This window comes from Taeniopygia guttata, chromosome 1, assembly GCF_048771995.1.
Source record: "Taeniopygia guttata chromosome 1, bTaeGut7.mat, whole genome shotgun sequence".
NCBI lineage: Eukaryota > Metazoa > Chordata > Aves > Passeriformes > Estrildidae > Taeniopygia > Taeniopygia guttata.
In genome coordinates, this window is record NC_133024.1 from 105778624 (window position 1) to 105799049 (window position 20426).

Genomic DNA, 20426 nt, shown 5'->3' on the forward strand with positions numbered 1-20426 from the left:
GTCTAGAGAGATGTGAACATGGCCTGAACATACATTAATCCATTGAACTATTATGTTTTGTGAGAATCTTGCCACAGAGAAAATCAGAAGAGGATCAACAGGAGACCATCAGGATCCATGGAGTGGAGATATTTTCTACTTAATCTGTGTCTGTCACTCTCCCGCTCACTACCTCTTCTTCTATTGCTATCTCTCTCTACCTCACATTTACTGCTAAATACAATCCATACTATTGGCTTTGTCATGTGGTATCCTTTGCACTTGAATTTGGCCAGAAGCGTCTCCTTAAGAATTTTAATAACCAGATTTTAACAACCTATAACAGTTTTGACCCTTTAAAGGTGCTACACTGGTTTTACTATATCATTTCTATAGAGGAAAGGCTGTATCTGCCTTTAGAACTCAACACCCCAACAAACATTATTTTTCTACTTAGTAGGCAAAGTAATGCCAAGGTTTTATGCTATTTTCAATAGTAAGGGCTAATCATAGCCTTCTATTTTGCCTGTACATTGCTTCTGTCTGAAGCTCTCTTTGACATATCCCACATCCCACAGATACTTTATTTTGCCTTAATGATGCAATAGAAATTGAATTCACTGCACATGCATATTAAATATTATTCACCTTCCTCCTTTCTTGATTTAGCTTTTTTTTTTTTTGAGTCCATTGCTTGCTTTTTTGACAGAAAAAAAATCCATATTATTTTTATGGCATATAATATATTAATAGAAAATGCTGCCTAAATTTTTGGTCTTTTTTTTTCCTCCCAAATATTTGGCAACTTCTTAGTATTGCTACTAAAAGAAGACAGTCTTGTCCCATTCTTGAGTTTACTGAGAGCAGATTCAAACAGCAATGATGGATTAAATAAAAATTCACAACTCCAAATTTCACAGATGTTTCTTTACATTAAATTCACATTTTTATGATAAGACATTAAAATGCACATAATATCTGTTTATGCCTTATACTACAGCATTAGGATCCACCAGGGTATATTTTGGAAGAATGTATGTGTTCACCTCAAATGGAAAGAAAATCTTCTTGGGTCATCAACATCTGCAGTGTGCATTAAAGGATTATTAAAACACATCCCAGACAGTCCTCATAGCATTAAAATATATCTGCTTAGAGGAAAAGTAGGTTAAACACACACAAAACTACACTTCTTTTACTGAGGTCAGTTCCCATATAACTTGAAAACAACATAATATCATTTCAGGTCAAGTTTCATTTTATAAATTGAAAGTGAAACCTACCCTATTCTCTATGAAGTGCTATTCTGACGATAACACCAATTTCACCCTCAGATTTTTTTATTTCAAGATTATGACGGCCATATAACCTGAATCTGTAAATAATATAGCAAAGTCTTAATATGGCTAGGTATCTTAACATAATTTTTACGCACTTAGAAGAGTTTAAAAGCTGAGTGTTTGGATCTCCAGAAGAGGAACATGTTGATAAAATGGGAATGCATTTGAGTTGTAGAATCTCCACATTCAGGGGATTCAAATGATTCAAAAGCCCCACACTAATGTCTTCTTCCACAAGATACCTGACATAGCCTGGGCCCTGGACTTTGAATTGAGCTGCCTCAGCAGCTAGGGGCAGCTCAGACTCCTAATTTGGCAGCCTTCTTTTTAGAAAGCAGAATAGAGAACTAAAAATTCCATATATAAATATAAATATAAATATAAATATAAATATAAATATAAATATAAATATAAATATAAATATAAATATAAATATAAATATAAATATAAATATAAATATAAATATAAATATAAATATAAATGTAAATGTAAATGTAAATATAAATAATATAAATATATCATATATAATTTATAAAGAACTAAAAAAATACCAGTGGATCTGAAGATAAAAACTTTTTAGGGGTTACCATGAAAAGTAGGAAGGGAATGAACTATGTATAAATAAACTGAAGAACTGCTTTTTAAAATAATTGAAAATTAAGTATTGCAAGGGTTTTTAAAACTAAAAGTGTTTCTGGATTGTTTTCTTCCAATATGTCTTTAAAATTCTGAGAAAATAAATATATTGTAATGCTCTCAATAGCATTTCTTCCTCTGTTCTCATCCATGACACTTTATGAAGCAAATACCCATTATATGAGTACTCTGCTTCTGAGAAATGAAAAATGCTTTAAATTCCTTCTGTGCAAAACCTGAAGGTAACTGAGTCTTTAAAATCAGACTTTAAAATACTCAGCAAACTGATATTATGAATATTTTTGACTAGGTGAGGAGAAAGGCATTTTCGCTATTGTCTAGCTGAATCAAATGCTACTTGTGATGATGACAAAGTTTCTTAGAAAAAAATAAAGAATATCTTTCAACCTTCTCCTATATGCTGCAGTTACTGTCAGATTGGCCTGTTTGTAACATCTTAACCTAAAAAGTGAACTGAACAGTAAACATCTACAAAGATAATTTTAAGGCTTTTAGGTTTTTTAGAGACAATAGAATTATAAAAGTCAGTTGATCCAGAAATTGTACAGAACACAACAGCTTGTTCTTTCTAGGAGCAAAGTGGTGGTGGTATTGATCAGTAGCACAAAGTCCGCAGCAGGAATGGAGTATTTGTGTCAGCCTGAAGGATCTTCTTTTTTTAACTCTCCCCCCTAGACAACTATCAGTAGCAACAAATCTTTTGAGAAAGGAACGAGAAGCAGTTCTTTACTCAGTGTGCCGTAGCCTAGTGAACAAACCCAAGAGGTGTGAGAAGGTTTTAGAAAACACAAAGTTCAGTTTTTTTTTTTAATTTAAGGCGCTTTTAATATTTCACTAAAATTAAAACAGTGTGGTTTACACACATACATAATTCAATCTGGAGTGCAAAGAATTTAGCTGAGATAAAGTTGAAAACTTTAGTTGTCAATTTTTTTGTTTTCTAGGTTCAAATCTGTGTTGGATTTCCTTTCATAGGCAAGTAGGAAAAGTTGTTTGAAGTGTTTAAGCTGAGTCTTAATAGAAATTCATGTGCCTCTGAGACATGCAGATTGAACTGTGGTAGTAACATTTTAAAGGTCCTTGATGAATCAAAGATTCTGGAAACTGTTTTTGCAAAACTTTGCAGCTTAGATACAAGGACTTAGCTTCATTAATTCAAATGTTTAAGTTCTTTCATATTTTAATAGCCAATTCTCAATGGAAACACTTCCAAAAGAATGGAATCAAAAGATTATTTTTAATAAGACACGTCATTGGTATTGGTAGAGGTCATAGATAATCACCAAGCAAGCATATCACTGACACTATTTCCAGCAATTGCAACCATGGTATGTCTCAAAAAACTGTACTGGAGTCTTAATCTAAAATCCTTACTGAAGGCACTGTAATACTGAATGTGGGTTCAGGTCATAAATATTTAGGTGAAGATTTCTGGGAAGCCCATGGAAGATCTGTCCGCAAAAGGACAGACCTTTCATTTTTTCATTCTTGGTAATTTCACCACAGCAATGAACACGCTGACTCAGACAACAAGACAAAAAAAGTGACTTTTCTCGTAAAAAAAAAATCTTCCTTACCTTAAAGCACTGAAGGTACCAGATTGTAAGAATTACACAATTCAACAAATGTATCTAAACTAATGCTTTCAAAAATTGGAAGAGTCCTGCAATACTATTCCACCTGCCAAGCTTCTACCCACAGAAATTCAGATTTTTGGATTATAATTAAATCACTCTGGAAAAAAAACCCAAAAAAACAAAACAAGTGACAGAATACCATATAGTAGCAGGGCTGTCATTGTGCCAGATTTTGCAAATGCTATGATACCAAAAGCTCCTTAGGGATGAGTCCTGCCTTGGCAATAAATAATGCAAAGCAGATAATCATGTGTCTGTAAAATACTTCTATATTACTACTACATTTATTATTTTATATGATTGTATTACTCTTATATACATTTATTATAAAGTTTCTTTACTAGTATTACCATATCTTGAATATGAATTTTACTGTAGGCACCCAAATACTTTGTGCTGCTGATAGCAGAAAATTCTGCCAACCACGGAATGCATATTCATCACTGAGAGACTAGTCAAGAGTCCCAGTATGCCTTCAGCATAAATGTGTTACTGGTGTAAGAAAAAATTATTCTACGGTGCATAAACTGTGCACAGACCACAGACCACAAACCCTTATTTTGTAGATATGCCCAGGGAAGCACCAAGAGCAAAAGCAGTTGTTCCAACAAAACTGTACTTTTCCAAATATTGCTAGGATAACTCAGGAAGAACTGTTTTTTACACCAACACTGGGAGGTAGTAATATCTGAAGACTATTAAAATCCTACATGGGATCTCAGCAATTTCTTTTTACCCATTATATGGAATAAGAAATAAGAAATATTTTAATTTAATCTGGTCAAACTTTGTGGGAATGTAGATCACACAGATGGAATGGATCTGAGTGTTTGAGTTGCATTTTGAGGTGAAAAAACCTGCCACGACACTTTGACAGGATGTAATATGTAGCTTCTTTTTTCCTTATTGTGTGACATTTGAGACAAACATTCTATCTCAGAATTCAGTGAAGCTGAAAGAGGCCTAACTTCTGGGAACTTAATTATTTCAGGCTAGGAGCTAGTGTGCCTTTCAATTTTTTCCTGATTGCAGCACTACAGAGCAGACTGTGTTTGAAAACAGAGACAGTGAATTTAACTGGAGTATGACAAGCAGTAATGTATGCAGGATAATACGCTTACCTAATATCCTTCATTTAAAATGCACAACACTGTAGGGAAAACGCAAAACACTTTGAAATACAATCAAAGCTATTCATATTTAATACTTCAAAACAAGAGATCTAAAATGTTGCAGAGGTGACAACACATTCCAGAAAATGCCAGAGTTTAGTCTTGTCAAATTATAAAATAATAAGCTTCTATTTTTGATTCTCTGAAAAGGCAATTAATTCTGAAAGTATTTCACAAAAGAACTTTGTGCCTCTGTCAGAGCCTAATGAACAAAATAGAGATATGATACATTATTTGTGTATTTTCCATAAGCAAGTGCTAAGCCACAATTTCTGAAATGACTTCTCAGTACAACTGTAAGATAAGTAATAATAACTGCAATACAAGTCAGATACTGTAAGTAAACACAAATGCTTTCTCCATCATCCATTTAGAAGAACACTAAAGATATCATCATCAGTGACATTCTCAGGTACACCATCAGTGTGTCCTGCAGTTTTGAGTTTCATATCTGCAGCAAATTATCTTCATTTATTTTGCACAGGGGCAAAAGTAGGTAAATCTTAAAAAATAAATGATAAAACAAATATCATCAAACAACCTTCACATAATGAAATATTTCTATGTATTCACACATTTAAATATATGTTTGTGAATAAATATCCATATATCGAAGACTAATTATTTTAACCTTAATAATAATTTTCATGGTCTGATCAGATTCCGGCCAATGAAGAGGTTTTTTTTTGTTCTTGGAAACGTAAGAGACAATAGCCTCTCTGTGAATTACTAACTTCTAAACATGTTTGCAGCTCTGTGTACAGGGCTGAATATCTGTATTACTCAAACAAAAGCCAGCAAGGGGCTTTTTAGGGGACCAGATTCCACAACAGCAACAAGAGAATCTTTGTTGAACCATGAACAGCAATTTCCACTCAACATGCTAGACCTTTAAGTAAAGCACAGTCAAAATAAAAATTTCCTTGATTTTTTGCCAGGAATTTTCTTCTAGTAAATTCAGAATGTAAGGAAAACAAGACTATTTGATTGTATCATGCTTGTAAAGACAAGACCCTTTGGAGCATTATTTATGGTTTAACATATCAACTGATTTTGCCTTTAAGCAGAGTATAAAATTACAGTATATAAAAATACAGTAAATGAAATTCACTAACAATCAAATTATTTGAACCAGTAATAAGGTAATTCAAATCCAATGTTCAAATCCAACATAAAATAAAGTTGAAAGTATCCATTAAATTTAAGTCTTCATTTTAGGCTCCAGGTCTAGTTTGCCAGTACCATGGACTCATTTAACTAAAGTATATTTTAACACAGGCAGCAAGGTCCTGAACTTAGAAATTGGAAGAGAGAACTGAGAAATCCATGGACTTTAAAAAGTTCTTAGAACTTACAGTACATATGTGGTTCCCACATGGCTAAGATATCAAATATGAACTCTGACTGTACATGAGTTAATGCTGAAGAATAAATAAAATCTATTATATCTGCATTTGGCATTCTTAAGACTATTATGGGACAAAAAAAGACAGATCTGTCAGAAGTGCTAAGGGCACTGCTGTCTTTTTGCTATTTCAGATACACACTCCTGGATGTATATATGAAAAGAGGCTTTTTAAACATCACATATGGACTGCAGCTGCATCCATCTTTAAGGTTCTAAACTCAGTTCTGATTTTGGAAAACATTACACTGTCAAATTGGAAAAGACTTGAGGAACTCATGACAGCAATACACCTTGAAAAATCATCTGACAATGAAAGATGGAGATAACAAATCCATTTAGTTTATTCAATACAACCCAGATATTTCTTGATTCTGCTATTTCCAATATTTTCGGTATTCAAAGCCTACAATATCAAAAAGCAGCAGAGAACTGTTCTCAAGTGTAAAAAGCACTTGAGATTTTTTTAAAGCTTTCTGAGAGAATAAACATATTCAGCTGTACTTACACAGCTGTATTTCAATACATGAATTATCTCTACTGCTCTGAAAATAAAGCATTTATGATAAATACTCTTTAATTTTCTTTTGCTTGCATTCAGAACAGCAGCTCAAGGGCAAATATATATTTATGCTTGGTTACAGACAGCATGTGATTTAGTAACTCTGCAGGTATTAACGACCATGGATATTTGAGATTTGAGGTCCTTCCTCCTTTTTTCTGTCATACTTCATATTGTGAATTTAAAAATTCTTACTCTTAGTTTCACTCCCTGCCACCACCATCTTTCTTTACCCACCCTACATTTTGAATCAGCATGGCTCTTGGGATCAGAATATAGATATCTGTTCTGGAGGAGACTTGTATCAGCACTGATAACCTCAGTTAGGAGATAAACATATATATCAGAGGGAAAAAAAACCCCAAAATTCTCCATGTCAATATCTTTCATATTTTGGAACTTTCAAAATTCATTATATTTCAGTGAGCCCTGTATAACACAGAAAAGAGTAAGAATCAGTAAGAAAATGAGATTTCATGAGAAAGTGGAATATGTGTCCAGTGCAGCCACCTTATCCATTAGATCATGCCATGTATCAATTTGGGGTCTGTCACATTGCATTCCTTAAAATTTATTCGTGTGAGGAAGGAAGGGGAGCAGAAAGTAAATGATTTATAAGAACTTCAGCTAGGAGAACCTGTTAATACCTTTTTTTCCCCTAACATAAACTAGTTTATTTTTCTAAGAAAAGGACAAATCTAGTAGTTGTGAAAATGGAATAAAGGCAACTGAAAGACTAAAAGTCATGCATTCAACAGTAGAGGATTGTAATGGAATCCTGTGACATACAATTTCTGTCAACTTTTCTTCTTTCTGCAAAAAAAGAGCATGGAAAATGCAGAGAAGCTACTGTATACAGTGCCTTTATTATATGAACAGCTTCCCATTATTTAGGATTGGAAATAGCAATATATTCATAGCCACTGATACATTGTCATGCTTTGGGTTGGGAGAGACCTTAAATATCATCTAGTTTTAAAACCCTTCCATGGACAAGAACAGTTTACAGCAGACCAGGTTGCTCAAAGCCCCATCCAGTCTGTTTTTTTATATTTTCATGAATGGGACATCCACAACCTCTCTATCAAGCAATTCTAGTGCCTCACCACCCTCACAGTAGAGGATTTTTTCCTAATACATAATCTATACCTATCCTACTCCATCATCAGGCCATTTCCCTATGCCCTACCAATACATGCCCTTGTGAGAATTCCCTCTCCATCTCTCTTGCAGGTCCCCTTTAGGCACTAGAAGGGGCTCTAAGGTCTCCCTGGAGACTCCTCTTCTCCAGGCTGAGCCACCCAGCCCTCTCAGCCTGGCTACACAGAAGAAGGAGGTGCCCCAGCCATGTAATCATCTTCCTTCTTCCATCTCCTCAGGACTTGATTCCAACAGGTCAGCATCTTCCTTGGGCTGAGGGCCCCAGAGCTGGACACAGGACTCCAGGTGGGTCTCACAAGAACAGAACAGAGAAGGAAAATCACCTCCCTACATCAGAGGTATCTAAAACACAGACAATGATGTGAATTGTCCAGGAGAACTGCAATATGCAGCATCATACAATGCAAAGCTTCTTGTGCTATTAAAATGGGTAAATCTCTAAAAAGATGCCAGCATTACCTTTTTCTGGCTATGCTTTCTAAAATTTCAATGCCTGTATTTCATTCTGAATAAATGATGTAACTGAGGGCTTATGTACTGTGAGTGCACAGTCTGGATCCCTTCCTTCTTCAAAAGTATTTTAAATATTATTAAAAGTGCTTGCTCTGAATTGTTTTGAAGTAACAATTTCCTGGACAGGATTACATTGACAGTTTAAGAAATTAATCTTCTACAAAGGAGATTTTACCTTCATAAGATTAAATATTTCAAGCATGCAAACTAAATAAAAGCTCAAAGAAAAGCCACAAAATTGAGTAAAGCAACCCATGTCATTGTGGTTGTTGTGTTGTTTTGGTTTTTTTTTTTTTGGTTTTTTTGTGGGGTTTTTTTTTTGTTTTGTTTTGGTTTGGTTTTTTTTTTGTGGGTTTTGTTTGTTTGTTTGTTTGTTTTTTGGTTTTTTTTTGTTTTTTTTAAATACCCTTTCTCCCTCATGGAAATTTAAATTTTGGCATTTAATATTCTGGACTGAAGTGGATCACTTCATTAAGTTTGTTTTCTCTGAATACAAACCTTGCAGTCAGTCAACTGAATTATTATTTCAAAATAACGAATGTCGTATAGAAATGTACTTTGGCATCAAAATCAGTAAGAGAAGGAACTCAAACACAACAGAGTATCTTTCACAATACATAAATAAAGTTCCTGAAACTACAATACAAAACAAATAACCAGTTAAAGAGTATTTATTAGAATGTGACTATTTGCTTGTTTGTGAACATCTGTAAATATAAAATGTATTGAAATTTGTTGATGCAGAGTAATAAAATAATTTAAAAAACCCATATAGGATAATACCCAATGCCTTTATTTTAGAATCTTCTTTTATAAGATGATGGTTTCCATGTGCCTAAGTCCTCATAATGCAGGCTCACAAGATATTACTTACAAGCTCACAGTTTGCAAAATAAAGCTAAAATTTTCATATATGGGTAGTTTCACTGAATTCACGTAATGTTAAACATAAGCAGACATGCCTGCAAAATCTCCAGGTACATGTACTGAGGTGGAGAACAGGAGCATCCCACTTTTCATTCCAATGCCTCTTGCTGATTACAAGTCTTTCAAATTTTGGAAGAGGTAGTGTGAACCAATTTGTTTGTATCAGCAGAGGGATACAGGACAGTAAAGGTTCAGGGCCGTATTTAACACCGTAAAGTTACAACTTTGCCCTGGCATCTGGGGAGATCATAAAAGCAAAAGGATGGAGCAGGAAATTCAAGCATGTTCCACATTAAATTAAACTGGTGTCCTCAGACTGAAAAAGCTCACCAATGTGGTTTAAAACTGAGACACCTGATCTGAGGGCTACTCACAATGTGGAAAGCAAGTGTCTCTGATGGCACCTACAGGAGAGCTTCCAGAATGTTCCACAAAGAAATCTGCTTCAAACTCCCGAAATCTGATATTTGAGCTCAACCAAGAAACAGTAAACAAAAAGCCCTGAGAAATTATTTAAAATAATATTGCTTCTCAAAAGCAAAACACTAATGAAGATGTAGACACACATGGTTGGAATCCTGCTACCCAAATGCTCAATGATTCCTTCAAAGAATTTGAGCAGAGTAATGAGGTATGGCTTCCTTCTTCTAAAACTGTATTCCCTTCTATAATCATGTATTTCCATTAATTTACCAGCTCAAGCTTTTGATAAGTTTCTCATAATTTTTTAGCAGTCTGAAAAGTACTATATTGCTTTTTGATTCACACTTGGGGCCATTTCAAAAAAACAACATCTCATTTACCACCCCATGGCCAATTTAAGTTGTACATTATAACTTTATATAGTAAATCCAACAGTCAGTAATTTCAGGATTGAGTTTTTTGAGAATTTTGATGATGATGATGGGCTGTGAAGACTAGATAGACCACTGCTGATTTATTACTACTAATTTCATCAATTCCATGATAAAACATCCTGGTGTTTCTTATTAGAGAAATTCTCACATGTGTAACCTATTGAGAAAGGTGCTATCAAGCTTTTCATGGAAAAATGAAGAATGGTTCATTAAATGTAATCAACTTTTAAGATTCAAATGCAACAGACAAAATCACTTTCAATCCAGCACTGTACATTTAGCTTCTCCTCTCAGACTTTACTTCACTGCTTTCTAACACATTTATCAAAGTTTACAAATAGCAGATTTTCATCAAGCTAACTTTTAAATAGTACAAAGGGAAGCATGGAGATTCTACTTTTATTATTAAAGATCAGCATACAACTGGTCCAAATATTGCTGATATACAAAATCATGTTTAATTTACTACATAGTGGTTTAAAAATGCATGAGTTCTTAATTTATCAAAATATAAAGAACCATTATGGGTTTTGCAGGTGGATTATATCTACAAAGAATTTAGATAATTAAAGGTTTTCTTAGAAATTAAAGCCACAAAATAATGTATTATAATTAGCAATATCAGCAAAGAAAAAAATAGAGGAATTTATAATTTCTGTTGACAAAACAATTGTTACTCACAGTGTGTCAGAAAGAAGACAACTCTAGTCAGTGACAACACCAATGAGTGCTAGTGAGTCACTAGTTGAAGAGAAAGTAATGAAAAATCTGGCAGCTGACTAATAAGAATACTCATACACTTATTTATACGAAGTGATTATGTAACAGTCATGCTTTTTTTGAGGTTGATGGTGGTGTCAGTCATACATTGGAGAGGAGTCACAGTACCAGGGCTGGAAAGTGTGTACCCTCTCTCATGTTTGCTTGTACTCTCTCCCAGGGGGAATGGACCTTGTTTAAACTGAACTCTCACATCACCCTTCCACACCAGGACTTCATGCACAGGAGCCATGAGGTGACACCCAGTAGTGCTGATGGACAGTGGCTCCAAAGCACTGGAGCTTTCTCTGAGGGCCAGGTGGCCACGTCCCATGCACAATGCAGGAGGCACAGGAATTCTGCCTTTCTCATCTCAAAACTATCTTTTCATCTAGGTCTGATCCAGAGGACCCTCCCAAAGAGAGTTAATGGAGCTGGCTAAGCTCCAGCAAAATATATGCTCCAACACTTCTCCTGGCTCATAATATGTTCACACTGTAGACAATTGTTTTACTGCAAGTCACTTGCACTAATAAACAAATATTCTATCAATTCCAGCATTACAAGAAATTTATATCTTCTTTCATTCATAAAAAATCCACATTTGATCATTCTCTTTTTCTTAGTACTTTAACCCATGTCTCTGTGTCACTATACCACTGCTTGCTGACATCTTCCCACCCTCATTCCTGTCCTGTTGGTGCTCAGTACTTTTTTTTGAGTTATTGTACAGTTATATTCAAAGCATCTAGTAAAGATGAAAAGTTCTCTCACTTCTATAAACATGCAATAAAAAGCAACTTTTCTTATATCAGCAGATATCAACCACAAGAAAAAAAAAAAGAAAAAAGAATAAAAAAGGGAAGTGTAGTAACAAAATACAAGAGGTGTTTCACAAAACTAGTAAAGGGCTTTATGATCCTCATTACAAGTGAATTACTGAGTTTTATAAATAGTTCAACCTCTTATAGGAAATATAATGAAATGTTTTTAAATTAGCCTTGTGTTTCTGTTGATATAGTTCAGAGCAATATTGGCCTCAAGATCCCTTAATGCTTTTTAATAAAGCATACAAGATGAAATAAGAAAAATTAAAAGTCAATTTAAATACACTTAAAAGATTTCAATTTGTACATGTTAGTGGAGTAAATTGCAGTTAATGTGTTAAAGTTCTGGGGTTTGTTATTTCTAAAATGATGCAATTAGCCTCCAAGTTCAAACTCAACGTTACAGTATAACTATTTTTAGCAAGTAAAAAAAATCACTTTACATCTACAGTTAATTGCAGTTAATTATGCCTTTGCGATATACCAGTTCAAAAGCAATAATGACTTTTAATGACAATGACAATAGCAAATGCATAAACTACTGAGAGTAAAAATGAAACACCCATGGAGCCCAAGAGTGTCTGTCTACTGGTTTTTTTGCATTTCTCATCAAATTACACTGCAGAAAGATGTTTCAAATTGATGTCTAAAGCAAAGGTAAAAACATTAAAAGGACTATTTCAAGCACTTCAACTTCTCATAATTACTCTTATTGCAATCAGTGAAGTATGTGTCAAAATCAAAACAGTTTTTAACACTAAAAATCTTGTTTGGTACCTAGTGGGATCAGCCATTCAGTCATTGTTCTCCACAAGCACACACAGCCCTGAGGAGACACTATTGCACATGCACCAAGATGAACTTTGGAGTCCTTTCCAGCCTCAGCCAGTCTGGCCTATTCAGTCTGGATCATGTTTTTACCTTTCACAGAGTTTACTTCTCTTCTTGCTCTACTTCCCAGTAAACAGAGATGTATTCATAAGGACTTAAATCCCTTAGAAGAACGAATAAAAAGTACTCATTCTAAATAAAGAGAAAGTACCTGGTTTTGTAGCTTCACTTATCACAATTTTTGCCAAGTATGTCACAAGTGAAATATTTAAGCAAACATTTAAACAGCTCATCAGAAGTGGCTATGTAATCACCATGATTCAAATATCTACAAAATTATAATGACTCTTAAAAAAAAAAAAAAAAGAACAATAGGAAATACTTTAAACAAACTTTTGGTACAAGTCACAGTCTAGAAGTACAGTAGGACACAAATGAGATCTTTGTCCTTTTGTTCTCACATTCTTATCATCCCTTTCAAAAATTCTTTTCAAGAGCAATGGAAGTATAGGATTCCCATTTCTGTCATCAGCATGGTCATGAAGTGAACAACTGTAAAACTGTATTCAGATCTCCTGTCACGTGGCTTGAGAAAAAATATGAATACAGTAGGATTTTTATACCCTTCCATTCCAACCCACCACATGCACATAAGAAAGTATTCCAGACTTGGGAAGTAGATAGTGCTGGCTTTTATTCTATTATCTCACTTATTATAGTATTTATTCCCCTGGATCACACCTTACAGGTATTAGACAATAGTCGTAGTGAGGGCAGTACACTGAAGGGTGCAGGTGATCCATAGCTGGTAATTCCCACTAGCTCTCCTCTGTTTACTGGGGAAACTAAAATGGTACAAACTTGAAAGGTTGCTTAGTGCAATTAGAGGCATGTATAGATAAGCAACAAGACTTTTACAAAAATTTGTTGAATCCTTGCAGAGGCAGGGAAAGAAATCAAAATCACAAATCTGAAATGTATATCCACAGTGGAGTCCAAGTTTAGTGACCAGAAGTGGAAAAGCTGACACAATCGAAATACATTAGAAGAGTAGTTAATCACAGGAATTTCTTGGTAATAATGATGACAGTGGATTGAATAATTATATTGTGGATTTATGTATTTTATACGAGCAATCTGTTGCAGCTATACAATGAAGAGTAACACAAGGCAGAAGACAGAGTAAGCAGAATTCCTGTGTTAGCTAGAGTTTCAGCAAGGAAAAATATCATTGATATGGGTCTAAATTCATGATATTTTCACAATTTTTAAAGAAAATAACACAAATGAAAATTTTCAAATCATTTGCTATCTGCAAGGTGTGAAAGGAGAAATATATATTTTTTAACAATTTGCTTAGAAAAAATACAAAAAGATGACAGTAAAAAAATTAATTTATGTGCAAAATATTTGGAAACACTATTCTTTTCTATGGTAAATACTCATTGTCATCAATTGCTAAATAAAATGTCAAAATATGTATTATGATGAACATTTCCATCAATAAAACATAGTACAACAGATGAATTAATAAAACACCCAGAAAAAAATTTGTCTGCTCCACTGAAGTAATTTCCTGTAAATTTTGACAGCAGTTGCCAGTTATATATTCCCCTACATGAACCTTTCCTGCCACGCCAGTAGTGAGAATAAAAATTTTATATTTAACTTATATTTTTTCTCAGTATAGGAACCTAGAAATAAATTTTTCATAAAACACCCTTGGACCTGGATGAGTTAACCCTCTGTTGCACCCTGGAAGTGAAAAATCCAGTTCTAGAATTCCCAGGAGAATAAAAAAAATAACCAAAATTAAAGCAATTTTACCTGCAAGTGGTTTTCATTGTAAGACTAAAGCCAAAAAGCAAGGAAAAAGTAAAAAAGCTTCTAAGGTCCTATTTTCCTGAGACTTAAAACTATGTACTTTAAAAGTTGGTTTTGTTATTTTTTTTAAGTGGGGAGGGGGGGGGGGGGGGTTGTCTTGATTTTTCCTCACCTCTTTTTGGTATTCATTAGTCAGCAGCATACCAGAGTGCCTTATGTCTCTTTTACTGCAGCATATTCCAGTCTGGTTTTATCATTAGTATAGAAAACTTGAAATATAATTTTGTACTCAATGTTTAGATTGCTCCAGGCTGAACTGAGTATGTTATGCATTTGGGTAAAGTTGTTTTTAAGCCAATGGTTAAATATTTGAAAAGGGGATTCATGTAGCTGATCCGTTTACAGCGTGACAGTTAAAATCATGTAACTACATTTATTTATTACTTTTCTTCCTTTACGTTTTCGACATCAGTATATTTTCACTAGCAACTGTGATACTATTTAAATGAATCGCCCATAGCAAAGAGGTAATTTCTGGTCATTTCTTCACAGCTAAGACAGTTGAGAGAACAACCTCTACTGAATTTGTTAAAAATTATGACCTGGTGGTTTAGCTGTTATAGAATCATAGAATATTCTGAGTTGGAAGAGGCCCATCAGGATCAACAACTCCAATTCCTGGCCAAGAACAGGACACCCCAAGAGTCACAACCTGTGTCTGAGAGTGCTGTCCAAACACTTATTGAGCACTGCCCTGGGGAGCCTGTTCCAGTGCCCAACCACCCTTTGGGGGAAGAACCTTCTACTGATATTCAACCCACACCTCCCTTTCATGCATTGCCTCGAGTCCTGTCACTGACCACTTGCCACTTCTCTTCCGGCCGTGCAGAAATTGTGACTGCAGTGAGGTCTCCCCTCAGTCTCCTCCAGGCTGAACAGACCAAGTGCCCTCAGCCCCTCCTCACATGTCTTCCCTTCATGGCCCTTCTCCATCTTTGTTGCTCTCCTCTGGATGTTCTTTAACAGTTTAGTGTCTTTTTTGTATCCTGTCACCCAAAACTTCCCCCAGCACTGGAGGTGAGGCCGCCCCAGGGCAGAGCAGAGCAGGACAATCCCCTCCCTTGCCCAGCTGAGGATGCTGGGCCTGATGCCCCCCAGGACATGCTTGACCCTTCTGACTGCCAGGGAACATTTTTACCTCAATTATATTGCAAAACTAAAAAAACATTTAAAAATTAAAAAATAAAACATATATAAGTGATGAATTCATGTTGCCCTTATTTTGTCAACTACAGGCACTACTGGAATTGAATAATCACTGGAAATAATAAAAAACAAAATAAACTAGCCAATGTCTAGCCACAACTGAAATATATTTCAGAAATACAGATGTTATTTTTAGGAAAGTTCAAACATGTGGACAATTATTTAATAAGCATTTTCAGATATGTGTTAGCTGTCCTACTGCTAATTAATTTACTTTATCTTCTAAAGCCAATTCTCTTTTACCAAATACTACAGCTTTCCACATGGAATATCAAGAAAAGCTTCATTCTAAAGTTAATTCTAAATTCTAAAAAGTTAAATGGCTTCTTATTATACTTATGATAATATATAATTTGAAGGACATAATGCAAATTTTTAAGGTCCAGGGAAAAATGTACATTAAATCATTAGTTATTCCAAGAAGTTATACCACTTGTTTTATGGCTAATAGTTAATTAAAACTAAAACATATGTTCCTTATAGTTTGTCAAGTCTTTATTCTGATATTATTAGAGAATTTCAGAAATAGAGAAAAAAGCCCCTTTGCTACTGAAATAACAAATGAATGGGTAGACAGGAGGTACTGAAGAAATAATTGGATGGTTTTAGAAAATGTTTTGACCATTTTATATCATTAACTTGGACAAAATTTCTGTTCTTTCCAGCCCACATGCATCAGCTGTCTTGTATTTCTAGAAAATTATTGGAGCTTTATTTACTTCTGTGATGTTTTTCAGAATTGTAGATCATTAAATATTTTTTTTAATAGGGTGTTTTAAGGAATAAACACTATCCACTTACTAGAAATTAAGACATTGCAACTAAAATGGCATTTTGCATCCAAATAATGGCCTTCAAAGCCAGATAAACTTTCCTTAAGAAACAGGCCATTACCATAAAAGCATATATAAAACAATACCACTTCTTTTCTCTCCTATTATCAACACCATCCAAAATCACTTTTCCCTTTCTCCTGGGGAGGCTAGAAAGACCTAAGACTGTAAGAGGTAAGACTCCAAATCCCAGGAGTGGTTGTTTTCTATTCCCAGTTTCAGAATGTGTGAATACACATTCTTGATAGGCACGGGGATGAACACATACACATGCCCATGAGTTTTCATGTAGCTGGCACCCAGATCTGATAAGACAAAGAGCAGAACTTTTTCCAGCACACACACACAGCTAACACTCCTGCAAACACAAAGCACAGGTGGTACAACACGGTTCTTCCTCTCTGAGCACGAACGTTTTGGATTTAAGATGAGAATAATGTTGACAACATACTGATGTTTTAGTTATTGCTAAGTAGGACTTTTCAATTTCCTATGTTCTACCACTGAGCTGTGTACAAGGAGATAAAGTAGGAGGGAGCTTAACCAGGACAGCTGACCCAGACTGCCCAAAGGGATATTCCATACCACAGAACACAATGCCCCATATATAAGCTGGGGGGAGATGATAGGAAGAGGCAGATCACTGCTTGGAGACAGATGGGTATTGTGCATCACTTGTCTTTCTTGAGCTTCATCTCTCTCAATCTCATTCTCTCTCTCCCCTTTTGCTTTATTTCTTATTAGCATTATCACTATTATTATTTTAATAGCAATAATTTTTCATAATCATTATTTTTATTACAACTACTACTATTAAATTTAATTTTTTTTCAAATATTGAACTGTTCTTATCTCAACCTTCACCTTTACCTTTATTTTTTATGATTCTTCTCCCCATTTCACCCAGGGAGAGCAGGTATGAACCAGTGGCTATGTGGTATCTAGCAGTTGGCTGAGGTTAAACCACAACAATTCTGTTTCCACTATTGTGTGCACAAGGACAATGGAAAGACTGGTAACATATATGAGTAAATACTGTCAAAGAGGAAATAAAAGTGGAGTCATGCATTCCTTCTACTGCCTCCTCCAGGTCATATTAAGGAATGATGGACAAATACACTGTAGGAGCTGTTTCATCCTGTGCATTTACTCTGTGCTTCACCAGAAAGGTCTTTAAGCCTGCCTAAAACACTGGCAGAGGTCTTAAAATGAAAGTAAGCTGGTTCCTCTTTTAACATTCTCCAGAGAAAGCTGCCATTTCATTTTCCCCCTAAGGGGAACCTCCTAAATACTTTATGACAGTCTGTTTTATTAATAAGATTCCTAGATAATTTGAAAAATCTTGTTATTCATTAGTGCAACCTTTATCTGACAACCACCTTGTTGTATCTTCCATTAGTTTGCAGAACTCGTAGTAAATTCATTCAGTTATAGTCCTGAAGAATTGCAAATTAACTTTCCCATCCTGTTTATAAAATTTAGTAATTTTTGTGTATTAATGAAAATTAAGTTTCATTAAATGTCTTAAAGTTTCATAAAATAGGAAGCATTAAGGCTGGTTCACTGCATCAAATTATCTGGTTCACAAATACTATACACAAAAGTCATATTAAGTAGGAAAGTAGCAAGTCTGCAAAGGCCTTGCACTTATTCCTCTGTAAATACTAATGCTCTTCAAAGGAAAAACTAATTTAACAAATACTGAAATACAGGTGGGAAACATTTGTGGTATCTTAGGACTGCCATGACAACACTCTATTATTGCTAGACATCTGTTTGCAATTCCAATATAAAGTAATTAATTTAAAAAAATCCTTTCCACGGTCATTATATATTTATTATATTATTATCCATTTGGTCTAATGTTGATATAAGTGGAAGGGAACTGTGGAGCTAATTACTACTCATGTTTCCAGAATCTAATAGTACAATATTTGACAACAAATGGATGGAATTCATGCTTAAAAGGCAAAGTAATTACTGTTTTCCTTGTTCCAGGAAAGAAGAACTTGAGAATTCTGCGGTGATGACAAAGCAAATTGCACAAATAAAAACCAACATAAAATGTAAAGTAGCTTGTGTGAACTCTGGAAGACAAAGCATGAGGAAAGAGGCATCTCTGTTGACGAGGAAAGATATTAATTTTGCTGTCAGTTGTGATGTTATTGCAACTCAGGGAACAACTGAGGAAGAATGAGTAGATAAAGTATCTAATTCTATCAAGAGTGACTTTCTGCAAGTAATCACGAACTGCAGTAAGGAACAGTCAATCAAAATCATTGCTGTATATGTCTGGAGATTGTTCACACAAAATATAACATTAGTGAATTTGTAACAGGCCAGGCTGCACAAGGTTCATAATAAAAATGACTCAAGTTTGGAACAGTAAGACAGAGACAGAAAACTTGTAACTGGATAAAATAAGTTCACACAAAACACCTTGAAGCTTTTCCATCAATTTCAAAAGAATACAATGTGTAGATTTCTCCTGCATGATCAAAAAATAATGTAAAGGAAAGCTTGATAGGGTCTCACAAAAGAGGTCAGAAGAGAGCTCAAGTACAGTGAAAAAACCTTACAGATGTCAGTTAAACTTAGCATTTAAAAAAGATCTAGCAAACCTAAAGACAGTTCTGGAACAGGGCTGAGAGTCTAAGAAATGCAAATTATCAGCTCCTTCCGTCTAGAAATGCAAACAGAAATTTGTAATAAGCTAGTTGCCTTAGCAACAATATTACAAATTAAATGCTGCAAATACTTGAGCAATAACTGAGGCTGTAGCCTGGCAACACATCGCACGTGAGAAGCTCCTGACCTCCACCTCAGTGGCACAATGACCTCAGAGCAAGCAGCCACATTTCCAAGGTTGAGGCTAAATGAATACTTCCATCAAAAAAGCAATTTAAAAGATTTCTCAGCAATCACATGATACAGTATTAAAATTTGTACACTGCAGTAAGTGAAATAAACTTTCAAAGCACAATGTGTGTACACCTGGGGGGTTTCTGTCCCAGCCTTTTCTCTACATGGGATAGTGATGCATCCAGAGCACTAACTCAGAATATAGTGGTTGCCAGAAGTGTAAGGTGATAGTGCTTGATTTATGACCTCTGATGTCAAATCCTGTGGTCATTACTCTGAACTAAACCAGTATTCAATAGATCCACGCTGATTATACACATATTAAGCACAGAAGTAACAACACAAATAAACCAGAAATTGCTATAAATATGTCTGAGTATATGTACATGCATGTATGCATTGGTATAATGTAATGAGAGAAGTCTCAGGAGGAAGCAGAGAATTCCATTGCTTCAGGGAAGTATTTCAGTGTTACTGCAAATTTTATTCTACTTTATTATGTGTATCCAAATTTATGTCTACACCTCTGGTTTATGTATAACCTTTCCTTGACTCTTCAAAAGCACCAAGGTTACACCCAATGATGTGAAAACTGAAAAACCAAAGAAGAAAAATCCAAAAGAAAATCTTTCATATGGACCCCTGGAACACAAAAAGTCTCCATAGACAAAGACACCCAAACTATACAAATGTCTTCTAGAAAATAAAGACAAACAGATAAGGGACTCCTGCAATCCCACCAAGAAGCCAGCTCCTGGTCAGTGATGGAGCCTGACATCTGAATTGGTAAGCCATTTTACTAAACTCTAACAAGAGTCATCAAGCTATTGAAAGTTTACTGTACTTGTGATATCTTTATAGTATTACAGATATTAATGAGTTACACTTTTTTCACCTCTGTTGCTATCTCAGTTGTCTAGCGGGGAGATTTCTGTTGCAATGCCACATCCAGCTCTGGATGCAAGCAGTGATGGTGTCATACCTTCATCTTTATGACTAATTTCCTAAAAGGAA

General features: G+C 34.9%; 1 protein-coding gene and 1 long non-coding RNA gene across 17 annotated transcripts in view; both read right to left on the minus strand.

Moving 5' to 3' along the window:
• DMD (dystrophin) overlaps positions 1 to 20426 on the minus strand; it is a 1135802-nt gene that overhangs the window by 792866 nt on the left and 322510 nt on the right. The window lies entirely within an intron of this gene.
• Positions 1 to 20426, minus strand: part of LOC121470894 (uncharacterized) — a 69869-nt gene that overhangs the window by 12242 nt on the left and 37201 nt on the right. Inside the window, exon 2 of the long non-coding RNA XR_005982172.2 lies at positions 1 to 20426. This exon is cut by the window's left edge and continues 12242 nt beyond it; it is cut by the window's right edge and continues 12577 nt beyond it. This is a non-coding gene — a long non-coding RNA (uncharacterized lncRNA).